This window comes from Melanerpes formicivorus, unplaced genomic scaffold (genome assembly GCF_026170545.1).
Source record: "Melanerpes formicivorus ecotype bairdi unplaced genomic scaffold, bMelFor1.0.p_v2 SCAF_22, whole genome shotgun sequence".
NCBI lineage: Eukaryota > Metazoa > Chordata > Aves > Piciformes > Picidae > Melanerpes > Melanerpes formicivorus.
The window spans coordinates 13,025,669-13,047,312 of record NW_027142374.1 but is presented as its reverse complement, the minus strand read 5'-3'; positions in this window follow the sequence as shown (position 1 = coordinate 13,047,312).

The following is a 21,644-nucleotide window of genomic DNA, read 5'->3' as shown; positions in this document are numbered from 1 at the left end:
AATAAGTTTACATAATTTCTAGTAGGTTTGAAAGCGAAGAAAGTTTGTCACTACTCACTCATCTGATTACTCTGTTTCATTTATGGGTGGTTTCAGTATCTTCTCCCAGATAACTCTCTGACTTTTCATCTTGTCTCCTAGCACAGACAGAAGCCTTTTCCGTCATCCCTTCTGAAACATTAACTCACTTAAAAATATTGTCCCAGCCATTTCCTTTCCTCTATCTTAATTCTCTAGAGAATTCAGCACGTATTAAAGACATCACAGCAAAACACAATGGCACTGAATTGTAAACCCACAAATTTTAAACACACACACACTGAGACAAAGGATATAGCTGATAAAGAAAAAAAGTTGCATTTTTCCTGTTTTTTCTACAGCATAATATAACTTTGATAGCAAAATATGTTCAGGTTTGCAAGAAAGCACAACCTGAGCAATTAGCTATAGGCTACATTATTCCACTGCCTTGCTTTCAGTTCAAAATGTTTGCTCTAAAAAGTTTTTTTCTAAGAAAGAGAGGCCATTTAGAAAAGAGAACAAAGACTTCAGACAGTTACTTGGGTTTCTGTCTGCAATGACACTTTCACCCAAAATAAAATGCTTTACAAATATTGCTTCTTCTGGGGCACACTTTTATGAGCAAAAACTAACTATGAAGCCAGATTTTACACTATTGTACAATATGTGCCTTGTGTCTGTATAAAGAGTAACACTAAAAGTGTTTTGATTAAATGCACACCATATACTTAAGAATCAATCTTTATCATTTTTCTGTTATGCTCATTGAAAATGCCTTTACTGAGATTGCCCTCAACTGCAGAGACCTGTAGACCAATGTCAGTTCATCTACTAGTAAGAAAACTAGTATTCATCAACAATAACTCAGCAGCATCACCTAAGCCTACGCTAAGGCCACGTTCATTCTTGGTAGACAACACACAACAATGGGACAGGAAAGCCCTGTTAAGGACAAGATAGGCAAAGGACAAGCAGGCATCAGGGTATAGCACCTGTCTCTCAATTTCTAGCAAACTGCAAACTTTGTGATAGATGTGAACCAGATGCAGCTGTCAATTGGACACAGCTCCTACCCTCCTCACACTCTCAGCATCCTTCCCTCATCTGAATCTTCAGCAAGATCTGAACTTAGGGTGTTTCATCCCTTAGCATAAACATGTGCCTCAGTGAATAGAGACTAAAGCTTAAGTTAGCAAGTCAGATGGCTAAAAAGCTTTGACTACTCAAAGTAATTGTCTGTTCCCCAGGAATAAACTCAAAGGACAAAAAACACCTCATAAATAAAGTACAGAAGAGCATAAACCCTGCTCCCTTCCTCTATGACAGCTGATCTACAGAGCAATTTTCTGCAGTGACTCTTATGTAATAACATTCTGAAAGAGGGGATTAGAAAAGCTATGCAGGTGCAACAGAAGTCAAAAAGAATGTGGTTATCTACATAGAACGCAGATTGTGCTTCCAGTAGTAAATTTGTGCCAGATTCCAGCTGTGCTTATGTATATTGAAAACTCATTATATTTTTCATCCTTTGCTCCTGACCTTCCAAATGGCCCAGAGGGGTGAGACCACATGAAGGATCATCAGTTAAGTACAACAGAGCTTCTTCACAGCTTAGCTAATGAGATTTCTCCTTTAGCACTCTGGAAAGGAGCAGAGGAAGACAGACCAGCCTAGGCTCCCGTATTAATTATTTATCATTGCTCATTTATTGGAGGTGCAACAGACATATATGGAAGTACATTTGCTTGAAAAGGTTGAAGGCCATATTTGCATGCAAAATTACACCCAGCAATTTATAGTCTACATGTTTTTTACACAAAACATCGCTGGTCAGAAAACAATGAATTATTAACATTCACCTCATTAGGTAGGATTTACATAAATCAAAAGCAAATAGCACTGTCTGTAAAAAGTAATACTGTGAGGAAAACATTCTCCACATCTGAAATAAATAAGAAAACCTCTATAAATTATAGGAAAAGCAGCAATACAGAATCTGAAGACAGGAATCACCCTTAGGAATTGCATGATTTGAAAAGCAGATGAGAGCTACAGATACACTTAAAGTGGAAAAAACTCTCTACTGCTTGTTTGAAATTAGCAATTGCAATTTCACACAAGTGCAGGAACTCAATATGTGTTAGATTTTGCCATTGCAAGCTCCCTCTCTAGCATTCTTGTATGTCCTTTTCAGCTGCTGTAAGATCTCTTCACAGCCTCTCTTCTCCAAGTTCAACAGCCTCAGCTCTCTCAGCCTTTTTGATAGGAGAGCTGAGACCTGCCCATAGTTCCACAGATCTTGTTTTTTCACCTGCTTTTGAAATGAGGAGTTTCCTTTCATTTCTACAGTCAGCGGCAACATCTCAGAAGTTGTGGTAATCCAGTGATGTGATCAATAGTGGCTTAGCAACTTCATCTTCCAGTTCCCTCAAGAACTGCCTGTTTACAAAACTGTGGCAGCAATAAGGTGACATAAATGCTAGGACAACTCCCAAGATATTGTTGTCTAATGAAAAGGACAAGTTGAAATGTCATAGAGTTGATCAAAACATTTCCATTATACATTGCAGGCTGGTTTATTCAGCAGTGACTAATTCTCCTCAGGGGCTCCCAGTGCTAGATCACAAGAAATATTTTCATATGCCTAGAAAACGTCCTTTGGTCTATACATTAAGCACTTCATCTTCCCCATTACAAATGCTCTTATATATATAAAAGGATGGAGCTTAAGGCTATGCAGTTACTTTCTGCTTGAAATCCCTTGGTAATTAGGTACCAGACTGACATCACTAATAATTTCTGAAAATGTACTAATATTTGGCTGTTTAATCACAATGTCACTTTGAAACTAATATGGTTTAGAGACTGCCAACAAGCTGCAGTATGGCCTCCTGTCTATAAAACCATGCTTTAGCAGAATTTTTGTTAGCGCTTCCTCCATAGTATGCTCCATAATATGTGAAAGTTTGATACCAGTGTGGGTTCCTAGTTTAAACAAACAGGGGGTTTTATGTGACAGTGAAGCAGTTACCTGTAAAAACTAACCAAACCCACTCACATGCTTTGGTTTTTCTATATTAGAAATGGGAACATTGGTCTGCCCATAAAATGAAATAGATATGGCCCTTGCCCATCTCTATTTCAATTCTACTTTATGTTCATTTTTCATTAGAGGATGCTCAGAAAATGTCTGCTCAGGGCTTATGTCATTATCATTTATGTCAAAACCCCCCACCATAGGGCTGATCCTTCCTAGAGCTGCATTTGCATTTTCATAGACAGATACCCTGATGACCCTGAATAATTTACAAGGATCTTTTCATTCCTGTTTGATCACCTCAGCCTAATGCTGAAATGTTACTATTTTAAGTGCACAGCCATTTAGTCATTTTTGTCTGCCAGTGGGTTGCTGGGGTTTTGGGGGGTGAGATTTCTTTGCTTTGGGTATTTTTAATTTCTTTTAAGAGTTCTTATAATTACCCACTTTCATTTGCACAGTATTCAAATATTCTGCCAAATAAGAGGAAGAGCTTTGACCTGTGCTACACTACTAATTCTAGCCTGGAAAGCCCCATGTTTAGCCTCGGTCAGTCTAATCACACTACGTCCTGTGAGGAGAAGCTGAGGGAGTTGGGGTTGCTTAGCCTGGAGAAGAGAAGGCTCAGGGAAGACCTTATTGCTGTCTACGTCTACCTGAATGGAGGTTGTAGACAAGTGGGAGCTGGTCTCTTCTCCCAGGCAACCAGCACCAGAACAAGAGGACACAGACTCAAGCTGTGCCAGGGGAGGTTTAGGCTGGATGTTAAGAAAAAGTTCTTCACAGAAAGAGATTGCCCATTGGAATGTGCTGCCCAGGGAGGTGGTGAAGTCACCATCACTCGAGATATTTAGGAAGAGACTTGATGGGGTGCTTGGTTGCCATGGTTTAGTTGATTAGATAGTGTTGGATGATTGGTTGGACATGATAATCTTGATGGTCTCTTCCAACCTGATTTATTCTATTCTATTCTAATCCTCTTCACACCATCCATTTGAATCACTCTTGCAGGGGATTGTCTATACAGGTGGAATTCAGTGGTAGGTCACTACATTGAGTATAACTGGCTGGATTTTGGTGGAGGGAGCTGCAGGGTGCCCCATGTAAGAGAAAGAAAGAGAATATCCTGTGGTAGTCCTAGCCAGCTCAACAATCATCAAAAGGGTCCCTTAGGACTGCAGCAAACCAAGGAGGTCTCTGGCCCTGCTGTGAGATATATTTAAAATGGCAGTGGCTGCTCCCAAAAAAGTTCATCTCTTCCGGGCAGTAGCGACATCAGAGCATAAAGTCAAAACATAGGCCCATACAACACTCCCACAGTAAGCACAAAAACACAGCAGGGAGCTTGGAATCATGCAGCCAACAACAAAAAAAAAAAGCCACGGCAACAATCAACAATCAGAACTAGAGAAAAAGTTTGGTCATTGTGTTTATGGAGTGTTTAGATTGCACCATGGGAAGTGCAATCGTACACCTCATCCATCAGCAAATGGTCAAAATGGAAATAAGAAACTGTGGGTTTGAATTGTTAGCCACTCTGACTCTTTCCTGTAAAAGGAAGTCTCTCAAAATTGCCAATTCTTGAAAGTGTTTTCACTAAACAAAGCTCATGCCTGTCACAAGATCTCTTTCCATGTGACAACAAGCATTATTCAAATGGACACAAATTAATGTTATTGTCCTGACAGAGAGTACGAAGGAGAATGGAGAACATGATACGACATTGTCAGTGATGTAACAACTTTCCACTGCAAAAATAACCAGCAAACAAGTAAATGTGCTGGCAGCCAGGCAACGTGACCCTAAAAAGGCACATTCTAACCCTGTTACTATCCACGTGGCTCAGGTGCACTCACATTGCATCGACTCACTTTGTGCACCTCAAATCAAAACTTTACTTCAGTTTCAGGGAAATATGAAGGAAAGACAGCAAAGAGAGATGAAAGCTATTCAAATCAATCTGCAGTTTTAACCAAGCTCTTTAGTGAAACAGAAGGTATTTAAGACTCTAAGGAAGATAAAACGAACTTTGCTTTTCTAAGCATATTACAGAAACACTATTTGATTTTAACAAATTATACATGGCCATTTCCAAGTTTTAAATACAAGACTTTAACAGCTTCTTAAGCTGAGATAGGACATTTGCATAAATACCAACATGGAGGTCCAAGTTTTACATTTCCCAGCTCAAATTTGAAAACAGTTTGCCATTTAAACTGTCATCTGATTGATCAAAGATCTCCCATCTTACATGGGCAATTAGTCCCTCCTTTTGCAATAGTCAGAAGTTAATTTTTGTTTGGTTTTTTTTTTTGTCAAGTACAGGCACACTGCTGAAAGCCCCAAAAACCCCCCAAAACAAAGAAACAAACAAAAAAAAATCCCAGAGTAACAGAAAGCACTGAATTACAAACAAAGGGGGGAAAAAATACTGGAACGGAAATGAAAAGCAAATAAGAACCAGATTTGCTCCTACACTAGAAAAGTTAGGGAACAGAACCTAAGAGTTTTGTTTTGAGATTTCTTAGAGCTCTCTGGAAGAAATGTGAATAATGCTGTCCTAAAAGACAAAAGCTACCTAACAGGAGCAGTTGATGCATCCTCTTCTCTAAAATTCAAAGATTAGAAGTTTGCTTCCTAAAAAACATGAGACAAGAAAGAGACAAGAAACAGTAGCAGGCAGAATTCTGCAGCTCTAGGAGATAATATGCATTAGAGCTACAATTAGAAGAAGATCAAAGAAACAAATTCATGCTATATATGTGCATAATGGACAGAGAATATAACTTTCTTCCCCCTCCCTGTTTAGAAGCTGCTGTGATCCCAGAATATTTTCTTGGTGGTAGTAGTTTAGGAATGCACCTATACACTAGATGCTGAATACCTAAATGCTTTTCCCTGTCATTCAGTAAAACCTCTGAAATGTGCACTTCAGCACATTTAATTTTGTTTATAATATTTGATATATTTAAGAATTACAAACAATATAATGACCCAGTGTTCTTTTTTTCTTCCAAAACCCTCTCAACTCCTGAAGGGACTGAACTGTTTACAGCATTTCTCATGTCTTGTATTCACATCTAGAGGTAGTTACTTCAAAGAATTGCAGCACTTCACCTGACCAGACATTACACTACATCATTTAAGAGTTTTGCAGAGTTTCAGACTACAAGAAACACAATAAACAGCCAAAGAAATGCATGATCAGAGCTGCAACCATGCTTGCACGTTCTCTTTAATAACACTTGATCAAAAAGGAAGGGCAGAAATATAATCTCAGAGGTACAGAGTACTGGGTTGTTTATTTATAATGAAAATAAACATTCAAGAGTTGCTTTATTTTGGTTTTCTCTGCCCATATTTTGAACATCAAACCTTCAGATTTTTTCAGAGTAGGAAAAAAAAATGTTGTCCAACAGAAAGCAGTAATTTACATGTTATTTTAACATTTAAGTTGTAAAGTTCCCAAGAGGCATGATTAGAGTAAATATTGCAGTGAAGTTAACAAGTTAGCATTTTTGCATGAATATTTGGAGAAATAAAGTCCTAACAGCAAGGATATAACCAGCCTTCAGACAGATCAAACAGAAAAAAGCTCCAGACAAATCACACAAGTAAACTGCTAACAGAAATGGTCAAATACATTACTTGGGACTTATTCATGAAAGTAAATTAATTTAACCTAGACCCTGGATTTAAGATGATAAAGATTTCCTGGGGAGAGATGGGAATAAAAACGCATTGCTAAAAAGAGATGACTTGCATCATTACAGAATATGTTGTTGGGAAAGAAAATGTATTCACATCCTCAATGGAATGTAACAGACATAGGATAAGTGTTTGCTAAGAAGAGAATGAGTTGGACTTACCTGTTCAAGAGATCACCTTTAGGTCCTGTTATCTTACATGAAGCAACAACCATTGCCCACTTTGCCAACATGTCATTACTGGAGGCGTTTAGGAGAAGACTTGATGGGGTGCTTGGTGCCATGGTTTAGTTGATTAGATGGCGTTGGATGATGAGTTGGACACGATGATCTCAAAGGTCTCTTCCAACCTGGTCTGGTCTATTCCATCCCATCCCATCCCATCCCATCCCATCCCATCCCATCCCATTCCATTCCGTTGAAGCTGCCCTACAGCATATAGAGCAATAAAAATTAAATAATTATGTATATATTAATTTTTAAGGAACAACAACAAAAAAATCTGTAACTGAAGTTATTGTTTGAGTCACTTACAGGTCACTTGTTGTTACTAATTAGGATCATGATATAATCACCCTTAGAAAGCCAGACCATCTGTTCATGAAAGTCCTAGCAGCTATTCTGAAGTAAAATATAAAGATTGAAAGCCATGTATCATAGTCTGGATCTCTCTCCAATTCTAGCATTGAAATCTGAAGTATAAAGGCAAAGAAAAATGTTTGAAGACTAAATAATAATAATTAAAATAAAAAATAAGAAAAACATAATACCCAGGAAATTAAAAAGAAAATTCATATGGCCACATGAAACATTTTTAATGCACTGTGATACCTTCTACTGCTGGTCATTGCTTGAGCAAAAGGTGGTTTAAAATTCAGTACTGTGTGTTAATGTCAACTTTTCGCTAAACCAGGATTAAGTGAAATGATTGCTTGTACTGAATACTAATAAGTCTATTTCATTGAATCATTGTGTAGTTTTCCAAGGCATCTCTATTTATAATACAAGCCAGTTATGTCAGGTTTCTTGATATTGATTCCCTTTACTGAGAACGACAGACAAGCATAAGGGAGTGTTTTCAGTGACATTTGTTTCTCATACGAGATTTCCATGGTGCATTAAAGAGTGACTCTTAAGGAATAGTTTTGCTTCTAAAGAGTATACAGTACACTACTAACTCACTGCAACAACTTTATAATCACAAACCTCTTCATTTTCTTAAAGATCTCTACAATTCCCATGTATCTAGGCTGGAGATTAATCTCTAGGGTGCTGTCAGATTTGATGGATATATTTTTCAAGTATCAACTTTTTTTCCCCTTTTTTCTCCCACTACATCATGTCTCTGATCTCAGGTTGCTATATTTCTCAATTTACAGTCCCTGAATTTCAACATGTCTGCTTCAAAACCAGCTCACACTGAATGCAAGGTTAACTGTTGAATTCACCTTCTACAGACAGGCTATCTATGACAATTTTGTTTTTCCTCTTCTTTTCCCTCTTCAAGGAAAGTTACAAGTTAACATCTAAGATTCCTTCACAGAAGCCATCAGAAATCCACACAGGTGCACACATTGCACACAATTTATGCTTCATGTGGTAACTTGTCATGGATACTTTTCTGTTCATGCAACACATCTTCCTTTAATTATGAGTGCCATTATTCCTGTGAGAATAGCCCCTATTTGAAAGCTATGGAGGTAAGAATCCCTTACTACCATATGCTACCAAAATGGACACTAACTGAAAAAGTTCTTGCCTAGAACATGGAGCACGTAGGCCTAGCACTGCGCACAATGGTCTCAAACACAGGTCACCAGTTCACTGCCCTGTCTCTGCAGGACAGAACTTTGAGACCTTTGGCTAGGGGAGAGGAAGAATTCAAGATTTCAGCCTTGTTGCTGGTGAAAAAGATATCTGCACTTTTGAACTAGACAAAAACAAATACATCAGAGTTACAGCTGGTCATTATTAATTTTGTTTTTCCAGGTATTAAAATTCGATTGCTTTGACTTTGGGGATTTTTGCTGCTTGAAGTCTGTGCCTAAATTTATTAAGATATGTTCACTATGGAACTGCTGAAACCATTCTTTCATCTTAGTTTCTCTGCCTGTCTTTCACAATGGTACTGTATGTCAAAGGCCAGGAATGGATGGGACTCTTTCTATTTTAGTTTTTGTTTTCAAAATGGTATATATGAAAACCTCTAAATTTCTTAATCAACTTTCCCCTTTTACACTGCAACAATCAGAAAGAAGCATGAAGGAAGAATATTTTACTTTCAACACTGTAAAGTAGCATACTTCACAGAAGTAAATTACAGTATCACAGTACCACAGTATAACTTAGGTTGGAAAGGACCTTGAGGATCATTGAGTCCAACCTATCAACACAGACCCCATGACTAGACCATGGCACCAAGTGCCACGTCCAATCTCCCCTTGAACGCCTCCAGGGTCAATGACTCAACCACCTCCCTGGGCAACCCGTTCCAATGACAAATGACTCCCTCGGTGAAGAATTTCCTCCTCACCTCGAGTCTAAACCTCCCCTGGCACAGCTTGAGACTGTGTCCTCTTGTTCTGGTGCTGGTTGCCTGGGAGAAGAGGCCAACCCCTTCCTGGCTACAACCACCTTTCAGGTAGTTGTAGAGGGCAATGAGGTCACTCCTGAGCCTCCTCTTCTCCAGGCTAAACAATCCCAGCTCCCTCAGCCTCTCCTCATAGGGCTTGTGTTCAAGGCCTCTCCCCAGCCTTGTTGCCCTTCTCTGGACATGTTCAAGTATTTCAATGTCCTTCTTCAACTGAGGGGCCCAGAACTAGACAGTACTCAAGGTGCAGCCTAACCAAAGCAGAGTACAGGGGCACAATGACCTCCCTGCTCCTGCTGGCCACACTATTCCTAATGCAGGCCAGGATGCCATTGGCCCTCCTGGCCACCTGCGCACACTGATGGCTCATATTCAGGTGGCTGTCGATCAGCACCCCCAGGTCCCTCTCTGTTTGGGAGCTCTCCAGCCACTCCGACCCTAGCCTATAGCTCTGCATGGGATTGCCATAGCCAACTTCTCTTAGGGAATGGTCATGCTGATCAAAGAAAATTAGAGATATCACAGAGGTTGGGAGGATTTTTATTATTATTTTTTTAAGGTTCTTTTCACTTTTCCTTGTACATTTTCAATTTATACAGCTAAAGCATTTTTACTTAACTAAACTCACAGGACAGACTTTGAAAAACAGGAGCTGTAAACTCAAGATGTGCTGGTTGTGTTGCTGCTTCCTGCGTTATAATTTCTTTACCACATCACAGATGGAAGATTTCTTTTATTACCACTATTTGACAAGATAAAGCACGGGGGAAAACACACCTTTCCTTCCAGAGATAAGGCTGGCTTCTGAAGAAAATCAATGTGTAAAAGAAAGCAGCAACAGAAGTAAATATTAGTATTCAGGATTTCAACCAGAATTTGTTGACTTCAGTTACAACTATTTATTTTACCCAGTAATATCTGGGCAGTCCCAATATTTAGGTTTCAAAGTGACTCAGAATTGTAATGCTATTTCCATTCTTCTCTAAAAGCATGTTTTGCTGGGCTGTAAGATTCATGCTGAAAGCTTGACCCCAGAGCTCAGCAGCAGTGTTATTATGCTGGTTATCTTCAGAACAACACCTGTGCATGGCACCAGCTTCAGCTAACCTGCACAGCAAAGATGTTGCAGAAAAGTTGTATGCTCAGGCTTAGCAGCACATGCTCAGAATCACTCAAGCTCCAGCTCCCACAACATTTCCCCCTCCCTACAATCCAAACCTACACTTAGCAAAAAAGTCTTTAAGTCTCTGAAAGAAATATGAACTTCCCAAGCATTATTGAATTTACAATCCTTGTTTGCTCTTGAAAAATCCTTCAGTTCTACTTCCCAACTGCCCACCACCTCAAATACTGGGAGTTAGTCTGCTGGTAGCCTTCAAAGAAAATCCCCAGAGAAATAATTTTGAACTTCTCAGGCCTTTGGGGGCTGTCCCAGTTCCCTCTTCTGTAATGCCAACCTACTTTCATGAAGCCTTGTATCCTCTTTTCTGTCCATAAAGCAGATAGTTGCTTTATTCAACTCAGCTAACTCACTCTTGTTTACTCTTGAAACTATCTCCCTGAAGCAATCTTCAAAGAAGTCCAAGGTTCACAAACTGATTTTAACTCTTTCAACTGAAAAGTTTACACAAGTCTATCTGTATAAGCTAACAATTTAACTCCTAGATCTGCAGCTTGATGGATTGAAGTACTGACATGCAGTACAAGATCTGTTATCCCCAGGGCACTTGAAAGAGATTGCGAAGTTTAGAGTTTTTTCCAAGAAGAAACTAAACTAGATACAAACAAATCAAAATTCCATGTTGAAAATAAAAGGGGAAAGGTTTAGCATGATGACACAGTTAAGACAAGTCATTAATACACATGCACACACATTCCACTGCTATTACTGTCCATTACTCAAAATCCAGCTTAATTTAAAAACCAAGCCAAGACCAATGGATTCCCATGAAATTCCAGTTACAAAAATAATACCTCTGTCTTCTACACAATTTGGCAGATGTAATTTTTCCACATTACTAATACCTCTGTTCTTTAAGGAGGATGAATATCCACATTCATAATGGAAAAGCTCAGCTCTTGGGGGAATTTTGGAGTTCTCATTTTCACAGATTTCAAAAGTATGAAACTGAGTATGTACACACCTTTTGATAATAATATTTATTAAGCTCTCTAAAGGATATGTGAAAGGAAAAGCATGACAGCAGCATTCCTGCTCGGTTTGTGAAACAAGAATAATGTTACCAGCAGAAGATACAGGAGATTTTAATGTTATATAACCAAAGGCAAATGTGTATACATGCCAATCAGCTGTCAAACAACATATACCCGTATTAAGAACACAGTAAAAGAGCAGCAGCATCACATAACAAAACTTTTATAATCCTTCACATTTCATTCTATGGTCCAATGATCATAGAAGCAGAGTTACTCAGAGTGAAGAGATTAAAGTCTATTCTTCCTTTTCCATTAGTCTGCTGAGAAAACTTTGGCAAATTGATTTACTTTTCTACATGTCAACATCCCAATTTGTCAAATTGGTGTAGCAACAATTCCTTTATAGATCACCTTGACATCCAGTGATGAAGACAGGCTTTACTGTAACAAAATGAAACAGTTCTGAGTCATTTAGTAATGTTTACTAAGACTCATTAATGAATAATAGCTTAGCTTTCTCTTTCTTTTTTTTTTTATCAGTTTAGGAAGTAATGAGCTTAGAAGTTCAAAACTGTTCCAACACTTTCAGAAAATAAAACAACTGCTAGAACACCTGCCTGGGTTGTTTTTTTTCCAGTGCTGATATTAGACAATAATATTTCTTTAAGAAATATCTCCTTAGTCAAGCATATATGGTTTCCACTAAATAACCTATCAAGTAGCTGAGAGCTAGCTATGAATCATTACCTATGGAACATGCTTTCTTTTGCTCTTCCATTTTAATTCAGAAAAAAAAAAATAGGCTATTCTTATAGTATCACAGCTATAAGTAGAGTATTACACTTTTTTGACTGCCTTTTTACTTTACATGGAAGAGCGATTGCGCTATGGAATGGGCTGCCCGGGGAGGTGGTGGAGTCGCCGTCATTGAAGGTGTTCAGGAGGAGACTTGATGGGGTACTTGGTGCCATGGGTTAGCTGTTTGGGTGGGTTGGATTGGTTGATGGGTTGGACACGATGATCTTGAAGGTCTCTTCCAACCTGGTTTGGTTTATTCTAATAAAGGTTTATTTATTCTAACTTCACCCAAGGTACAGCTGATATGCTTTTCAAATTTTGTTATATACAATTGTCTTTACATACACTAAGGTTCTAAAGAAATGGAATATAGCAAGCCCATCTTTGCCTCAATTTTATCACACACAGCAGAGCAAAAATCTGATCTTGGCTCTCAGAAATTCCTGTCTTGTTTTATGAAATCCGATTGTAGAAAGCCCTCTTTCCCCTTGTGAAAATAACTTTTGCATGGTTAATATCAAAACATTCCTTTTTCTCTCTGACAAAGTTTTCAGCTGCTCCACAAAAGGTAAAATAGTCTCTGACACTTCACCTTCCAAATGTTTTCACTTGCAGAACATATTGCAGTGTGAGTTTCTCACAGTATTTTACATCCTTATTAAGCATTCCAGGTTAACAGAAAACCCTTTAAAGCTTTGATAAACCTTTCAAAGAATCTTGCTTTATTTTTGAAGAAAGTGATCACTGAAAGAGGAAAGATTTTAAAGGAGGAAAAAGTATCAAGAGTTCACTGGATATTTGCATGTACTGAGAAATGCTAGTTTAATTCTGATCAAGTCAGAGACTTGAAGACTTAAGTGCAAGATGCAGATTTGTGCATGAAGACAAAATCTTAAATAGCTCCAAAGTTTCATCACAATCTACAAGCATGGTAGTTGCAACTTTCCAATTAGACATGAGATGTGTGTATGGATCTTTTTTACTTCACATCAGCAACTTTTATGGGGCTCTAATTGCAGGGATTGCATGAAATTGGCTTGTGCTGAACATTGGTCTAAAAAGATTTAGATCTATTACGAAATTCTCTTTCTCCTTTTTTATATAGACTACTGGTATAATTATCAGCAAAACAAAAAGCAGCAAGGACACACTGTCTTTTCCACTAGAAATACTATGCTTTGCAGAAATAATTTGCAAAATTTATGTTTAGAAGCTTTCAAATTCCCAGTGGTTGTTGCAACATATACATTCAGGGAACATTAAGTTCAAGCAAATACATTTAAACACTAAATTAACACTGCCACATCCCCACACCGACCATTCATTACAGTAACTCTTACATTATACGCAGCTGGCCTGCTTCTCTAGTAACACAGCATATAATATTTTAGGTAAATATTTAGTTTAGTGCTGGAGCTGTTATACAGCACTTACTACAGTAATATTCCAAATATTTAAAATACAATAAACTGGACTTTGTTGTTGTGTTTTCAGAAGTAAGCATCTTTTGATTAGTTTATAGGAAAATGCTCATAAGTGCTTTGTACTTTTCAATAGTTATTGTACATGCATACATGTGTAACTGGATATAGATACACGTGCCTAGTAGAAAGAATGAAAGATGGAAATGACAGGGAAACATTTTGTCTGGCTGAAGTTACCTTAAAATGATTCAACCTTTCAATAAACATTTTCACTGCATAGAATATTACAGCAAAAGCAATGGCTAAATTCACCAGGCAACCACCAATTATCCACATCCAAAGCATTCACTGCTAGATATTTATAGAGCTGTATCCATGAAATAGTAAAATATAGCTTTATATCACAAACACAAATATCTCACCACAGACTCAAGCAATTAATTAAGCATGATTTGTTGGTACACTGATTTTTGAAGAGGATGGTAAATGGCTGTTGCAAATGAGGCTACCTTGCACCTTTTCCTTTTTTCTAAAAAGTAAGTTTTTACTTTAGAATTAAATTCTGTGTAACTTACTTGTCTCTAATAGATATGAACTGAGTGTTTTTAAAGCAAGCCTTAATGCGTGACATTCAACTGAACACTGACATTTGAGGCTATTACTGAAAAACTACTTCCTTGCATGATAATTATACACAATCTTGTTCCTTTGACCTCTAATACCAGTCATGATCATCGCTGCTTTTCGTTTTCAGCTACTCACTATAACAACCAAACCATATATACTTGAATTCTGAAGCACTTTAATGGCTTTCCATTTCACTTATTAATCTGACTTCCATGTTATGCCCAATACTGTTAAAGGTTGTGAACTTTGATCCCTACTGCCCTACACATACCACATTCATTCACGAAACAAGGGTAAGCTCTCCAATATCATTCAAATGCATTTTATAGTTAGATTTTTTCCCACAGGTATAATTGCTGCAAATGCCAAAGTTATGTAAGAGTCAATCCAACATTAATTTGATAAACTGCTAAAAGAAGTACCAATTTGGTATTTCTTTCAAGGTGACTGATCTTCCTTATAACTTTAGATAAGGTGTACAAAGGGTTTAGTAGAGAAAACATTGCGTGACATGGCTATAAGATTGAACAAGAAAAACCTGCTACTAACCATTTTTTTACCATAGGATAAAAGGGGGAGGGAAAAAGAACAAAACCAACCAACAACAAACAAAAAAAACCCACCACCATAACAAAAAAACACCACACCACAAAAAAAAAAGGAAGAAAAAGAAAAAAGGTAATATAAAACATGAGAAAATAATGTTAATAATTCAGGCTGGCAGAGACCACAGGAAGTTCAACACCTGCTCAAAGCAGAGCTCACATTGATTCAACCCCACTGTTCGTAGTCTGAAACCATCAGTCTGTAATGCTTCCAAGGATGGTGATTCCATGCAGAACCACAGATCCCACATCAAAAAGAATACATTACATGGGCTAGAAGAACAAGACAGCCTCACTTATGTCTTTTGACAGACAGCAGCATGACAGCAGATGGTACAAGCAACAGTTGGTCAATTCCCTTCAGGAGCAGAGGAGATAAAAAAAGAATTCATTCCACCTCTTAAAGAACTGTGGTCATGTGATATTTCACTATTTCAGGCCACAGACTGGCACTTTCAAGGGCAATGTGCCAGCTTGTGTTGGTCTTCCTTCAACTGCAGGCTAAGCCTACTAGAATGTTTCCTGAATTCTGTGGAACTGAGCCCAGAGATCACCAAAAATTACTTTGTGTCCACAAGCATCAGCAGTGTTCAGCTCCTGCAGTTGCTGGGATTCACCAGCTCTGAATCACTGGCCACATTCAAAATAAATCACCAACCTCTATTAAGCAAGAACAAGATAAATTATCCTTTCTCCCTTTAGGGAGATGCTGCACTCAGCCTCCGAGTGAGCTATATACAGATACAGAAGATATAGAATTAACCAGGTTGGAAAAGACCTTCAAGATCATCAAGTCCAACCTATCATCCAACACCATCTGATCAACTCAACCATGGCACCAAGGGCCTCATCCAGGCTCCTCTTAAACACCTCCAGTGATGGGGACTCCACCATCTCCATGTGCAGCACATCCCAAGGGCCAATCTCTCTTGCTGGGAAGAATTTCTTCCTAACATCCAGCCTGAATCTGCCCTGGGACAGCTTGAGACTGTGTCCTCTTGTTCTGGTGCTGCTTGCCTGGGAGAAGAGACCAAGCCCCACCTGGCTACAACCTCCCTTCAGGTAGTTGTAGATGGCAATATGGTCTCCCCTGAGCTAGACACCCCCAGCTCCCTCAGCCTCTCCTCACAGGGCTGTGCTCCAGACTCCTCCCCAGCTTTGTTGCCCTTCTCTGGACACGTAGCGCTCAGGTTGAAGCACTCTTCCTCTCCTCATCTCCCAGACTCATACTCTCAATCCCATCCTCCTAGGCACATTGTCCTGATTCCTGACCTTTGATTTGCCGGGACAGCTTGAGATTACCACTCTGACTTGAGAAGGCCACAAAGGAAGCAGGGTTAAAGCAGAAGGCAACATGCAAGAGCAATGGATGCCTATCCTCAACTCTTGTAACACAGCATTATTCAGAACTATTCGATCAGATCACTAAGCATTTGAGTTTCCTAAAATTCAATGCATACATGGAGATTCTTTCCTCATTAAAAGTGTAAAACTGATTGTGAAAGATGGCTTTACAGTTCATGAAGAATGAGGGCTCTACTTGAACAAACTCACACACTAATGACCAAAGATGTGGGTGCAACATTAGCTCTAAATAGTCTGACCCAAACCTGATGCTGTCATACTACCCTGAATTGGAACAGAAGTTCTTTTTAATATGATAATACTTTACAGTTTAACCAAAATGCAGATCTTGTCTTTAAGGTCCACACTTACATGCATTATGCATCAAAGCACACCTCAGCATAGAGAACTAGCAGGGAGTTCTGGTAAGTCTCATTTCTCAAAGAGTATTATCTCCAGTATAGTGTTGAACTTTAAAAGAAATACAATACAGACAATTTCTGTGCAAACTCCATTTTAAATAAAAATATCTACATAGCCATAATTCCCACCTTACAGCAGAAATTCTATCATATTTCCAATCCTCAGCTAACTTGAAATAATAATGTACATTTACAAAGAGAGATATACATTCAGAGGCTCTTATTTCCAGGCACACCTCCTGCCCAAGCCAGTTAAGTATAAATCCTAATACTGTTTCTGGACTAAAGATGGTAAAGCAACATTTTCTGAAGCACAAATATATGTTTGGAGAGAAAAAGAAAAATGCTTCACACTGCTGGATTGGTAGTGGCAGTAATAAATACAGAGAAAATTTTACCTTTGCTTTGTGTATGAATGCTTACAAAGGATAGCCCTGGGATGAATGCAAAGGAATAAGCAATTAAAGAGAAGAGTGCAAAGCTGTCATCATGGAATTAAGGCTTTCAAACTAACAGAAAAGTAATCACAAAGAAAAAGATTAAAGGATCACAAGATACATTTCCAACCACTTCTACAAGCAGGCTTTTATGTGACAAAAAGAAATAAAAAGGACTGCATCCCTATGAGGGTTTATGAAATGGATGAGTTCCTCTTTTAAAAGCACGCATTATGAAGAATAAAACAATGAGAAGAAAAGTACTAAGCCACCTGCAAGGGCGTCAATAACCACAGGCAGGGTAAGGAAGAGTGGGAAATCTGTGAAAAAGAACAAATCCAGATTTTTTTTTCAAATCTATGATTTTGTTCAATTAAAGGGTCCTTTCTCTGCTGCACAGAAAAATCATGCTGCAGCGTATACTCTGCAAACTGCCACATATCAAACATTCTGCCAGACCAAAAAAGGAGGATTGTGAGAGCAAAGGTGTTTATTTCTCTAATTCAGGTAACATTTACCTAGAAAAAGAAAAAAAACATAAATGTTTAAATAGCAAAATAAACGTTTAACAGTTTTGGAAGCAGAGATATTGTTGCTTATTTCTTCTCATATTTTTGGGTTGGGATTTCTTTAAGCAATACTTAAGCATAAATCCCACCAAGATGGATTCAGGTTTTAAATGCTTTCTAATTGCCGCATCTACTTTAGGACAGCACCTGAAGAAGCATGTCCCTAATTCAAGACATATATTTTTATCTTGGTTTAGATGGCTAGGATTGTTTGTTTTTTTTTTTGAGGAGGAGGCATGATGTTTGTTTTTTTCTTTCTTTCTTTTAAAAGAGAGATGAACTGTGCTGGGAAACAGACAGTATGTTTTTCTCCTTCATTCACAGCGATGTGATAGCAAGCTCAAAAGTGTAACCTTTTCTTTGTTATTTACTGAAAGTAAGAAAAAAAGAAAGAAGAAAAAGAAGCAGCTTTGACCATGTCAAAACTAGTGCAGCTACTTCTGTTTGAAAACTATAGACAACAGCAGAACAAAATATTTTCTGAACATTTAAGAAATGCATTTCCAAAAGTTTTGTACTGCTTCTGTCTAGGAGGGTAGGAGCAAAAGAGCAGCAGCATTTGTTTTCTTTCAACACCCTGTTTCCAAGGATGAAAAAGTTCATACCCCAGAACACAGGTAATTGCTAAAGCTAATACTGAGAAGAGAAAACATCCACATTTCCTTCAACAGAAGATATTATTGTTCAAATCAGTGGGGACAGTAGAGACAGAAAATCTTATCCAGGAAATCTTATCTCACACCTTATTAAAGCTAAGGTTTTGCTTCAGATCTTATCTGTCACTAAGAAAACATAAATTTAAAAAGTTCACAGTAGCTCAGAGTGGGAAGATGGCTTTCTCAGTCAAATTAAGCTGATCCAAACCTGTGCTTTCATATATTTATCAACAATTAATGAACCAAGAAATGTTTGTACTCAACAGTCTTAAAAGTTTTTTCCCCAACCAAAATGTTTCCATGATTCTCAGATCTGAATGCAGGAGTTGAATGCACCATTAGCAAGGTTTCTGATCATACCAAACTAGGAGGTACTGTTTGCCTCTCGTGAGGGACAAAAGGACTTGCAGAAAGATCTAGATAGTCTGGAGCACTGCGGTACAATTCATGGGATGAAATGTAACAAGTTCAAATGCTAGATCCTTCACATGGAGCAGAGTAATGGAAAGCACAACCATAAACTGGAAGATGAGTGGCTGGAAAGCAACCCTGCAGAAGATCTGCAGGGCAGTGTGCCCAGGCAGCCAAGAGGACCCTGCAGCAGTCAGTCAGGCAAGAGGTGCAGCCTCACCTTGAGTACTGTGTGCTATTCCAAACCATACAATTTAAGAAGGATGTGAAGGTCCTTGAATGCTTCCACAGAAAAGGGATAAAACTAATGAAAAAGGCTGGAGAAAATGTCCTGTGAGGAGAGACTAAGGACTTCAGGTTTGTCTTATTAGGACAAAAGGAGGCTGAGGGGTTCCTTACAGCATGAACAAAACCAAAACAGTCCTGACAGACTTGGAGTCTTTACTGTGGTTGTTAGCGAGCTCACTCACTGAATCAGTCTTGCATATCCCCAACACCACAGCTGTAGCTTTATAACCATGATAAAAAGGCTGCAGATTATTGATTCCTCAAAAGGACTTTCAGATATGTTCTAGAAAAAATAGACAATATCAAGTACAGCTTTACAGTAAATATTGCAAATGTAGTCTCATGTCATGATCCTCAAGCTGCATCAAATAGCATTCTAGACCAATATAACTACTCTAAGGCAGAACTTCAATAACAGAATGCTCTCTATGTTGCCTCTTCAGTCTTACAATTCTTCATTTGCTACATGCTACCAAAGCATCTTCTTATAAAATAATTGCCAGTAACATACAAAAACTTTGGTCTTTTTGTTTAAAATACTCTGATAAAACACTAAATGGAAGAATCATCTGTATGGGATATGTCTACACTCAGTTGTAGGCAACATTTCTGGGCTTAATTTCTTCATGTATCTACTCAAAGTTAAGGTAACATGAAAAATTTACCTTACAAGCAGAGAGACAAAACGTTAGCTACAGCTCAGTATTTGTATTAAACTACCTTCTATATCTATGAGTTTGCAAGGGATACATAAGTACCTGCAGTGCAAAAGGTCAATAATTAAAGCTGCAAGTTATGCTCTGACTAAAGGTACAATTTAAACACAGCAATCATAAAAATGTTCCAGATGAAATCATTCCATTTTGAGAGAAATCAAATGCATTTTAAAAAAAACTGACATTTAAAATATGCTGATGAGGCACACATATACACAAAGTAACACATACATCAGAAGTTATGACGTGGGAGAAGTTATGGGGAAAAACACTGATATTTTCCAGACTTACTGCATCTCCCGGTTGCCCAGCAACTTGAAATCACCAGGTGACTGCTCAAGGCTCCAGACTAGACACAGCAAAAGACTTGAAAAGCCTGAACTTAAAGCACTTAATAATTAAGCACCTCACTCTCAGAACAGAATTTAGAAATACATCATATTTATTCACTTCCTGAGGAAAACAAAGCTGCAGGGAACACAGCTCTAAACAGCCAGCAAAGCCTTCTTGTGAGATGCAAATTTAGGAACCATATATAAATGCTGCATTTCTCTGAGGATTAGCTGCAGAGCCCAAAGTAAAGGCTTCTGTTTGGTTGGTACCCACAAGAGAGAAACTACTTGTAGGTAGGTCAGCCAGCAAATACTTTTAGGGATCATGATCATTCTCAGTAGGAACATAGGTGATAGTAATCATACCTCCTGCAAACCCATCTTGCTGAGGGAAAGCACGTGAAAAGAGTATCTAATACATGCATAATTTAAAGCATTGTGTCAGCTTTGTGTGGCTTTTGTTTAAAGTTGGTATGATCCTCACATGGAAAAAAATACAAATATTCCAAAAAACAAAAGCATTCTGCTAGTTTAAACTTGGAACCTACAGGTCTTATTTTCTATTTCTTTTTAAATCATGTTGATGTTAAAAGGGTTCTTTATTCTTAACTACATCACGGCAAACACCTTGGTCTATGTGTGTCAAGGTTCAGTTTTCAGGATCAGTCCATAAAGAGTATGGTAGGCTATTCCTAATAGTTATTTTTTTAAGTTAGCATAACAGAAATCCAAGATCATGGCACAGTTGCCATGGTTTTGACAAGGTCAACACTGAAAAATAATTTACAGAAATATGTCAAGTTTTGTGCTAATATAGAACCTATTGAAACTTGGTTTGAACATGATCAGCAGATCTTCCAATGTTGCTGCTTTTCTCTTTTGCTAGGGCATGAATGGAAAAATTAAGGCTTTCTGCTCTCTAGAAGAGTAGGAGGAAGCAGTATATTTAATAGAATAATTAAGAGAAGAAATGCCTTATGATTAAAAGCTATAAGCCAGGCCACCCTATAGGTGACCAAATAAAAAACAAGTCCCATTACTCATGTCAGCTTTGGAGATCAAAAAAGCTTTCTCATCACACAGAGAGAACACTACTGCCACATCACAGCAAAAGCACGCGAGCACAGCAAGCTTGTAGTTCTGAAGCTTGGATTTATTTCTCATCAAGAAATACCTTGTACTCATCAACTATGTTTTGCTATAGTTAACAATGAATTCAGGACATTCCTCAGTAGAAAGAGAAACCACACAACCACGTCAGTTTTCAAGGCTCTGCTTGGTATTCACTAACTTAGTGGCGTCAACTGGAAATTTCTGCATTAAATACTGCACCTCATTACAGTAAGTAAGCTACCAGTTCTGTTAAGATAAAACACCATTTGTGGCTCCTCATCATTTTCTCGCTCATCAGCTTATGATGGTTTCAAGTTTTAACATAAAACAGACAAAAACTTTCTATGGCATTTGGTTTCATTTAATTTATGTCTTCATCTGATTTTGCAA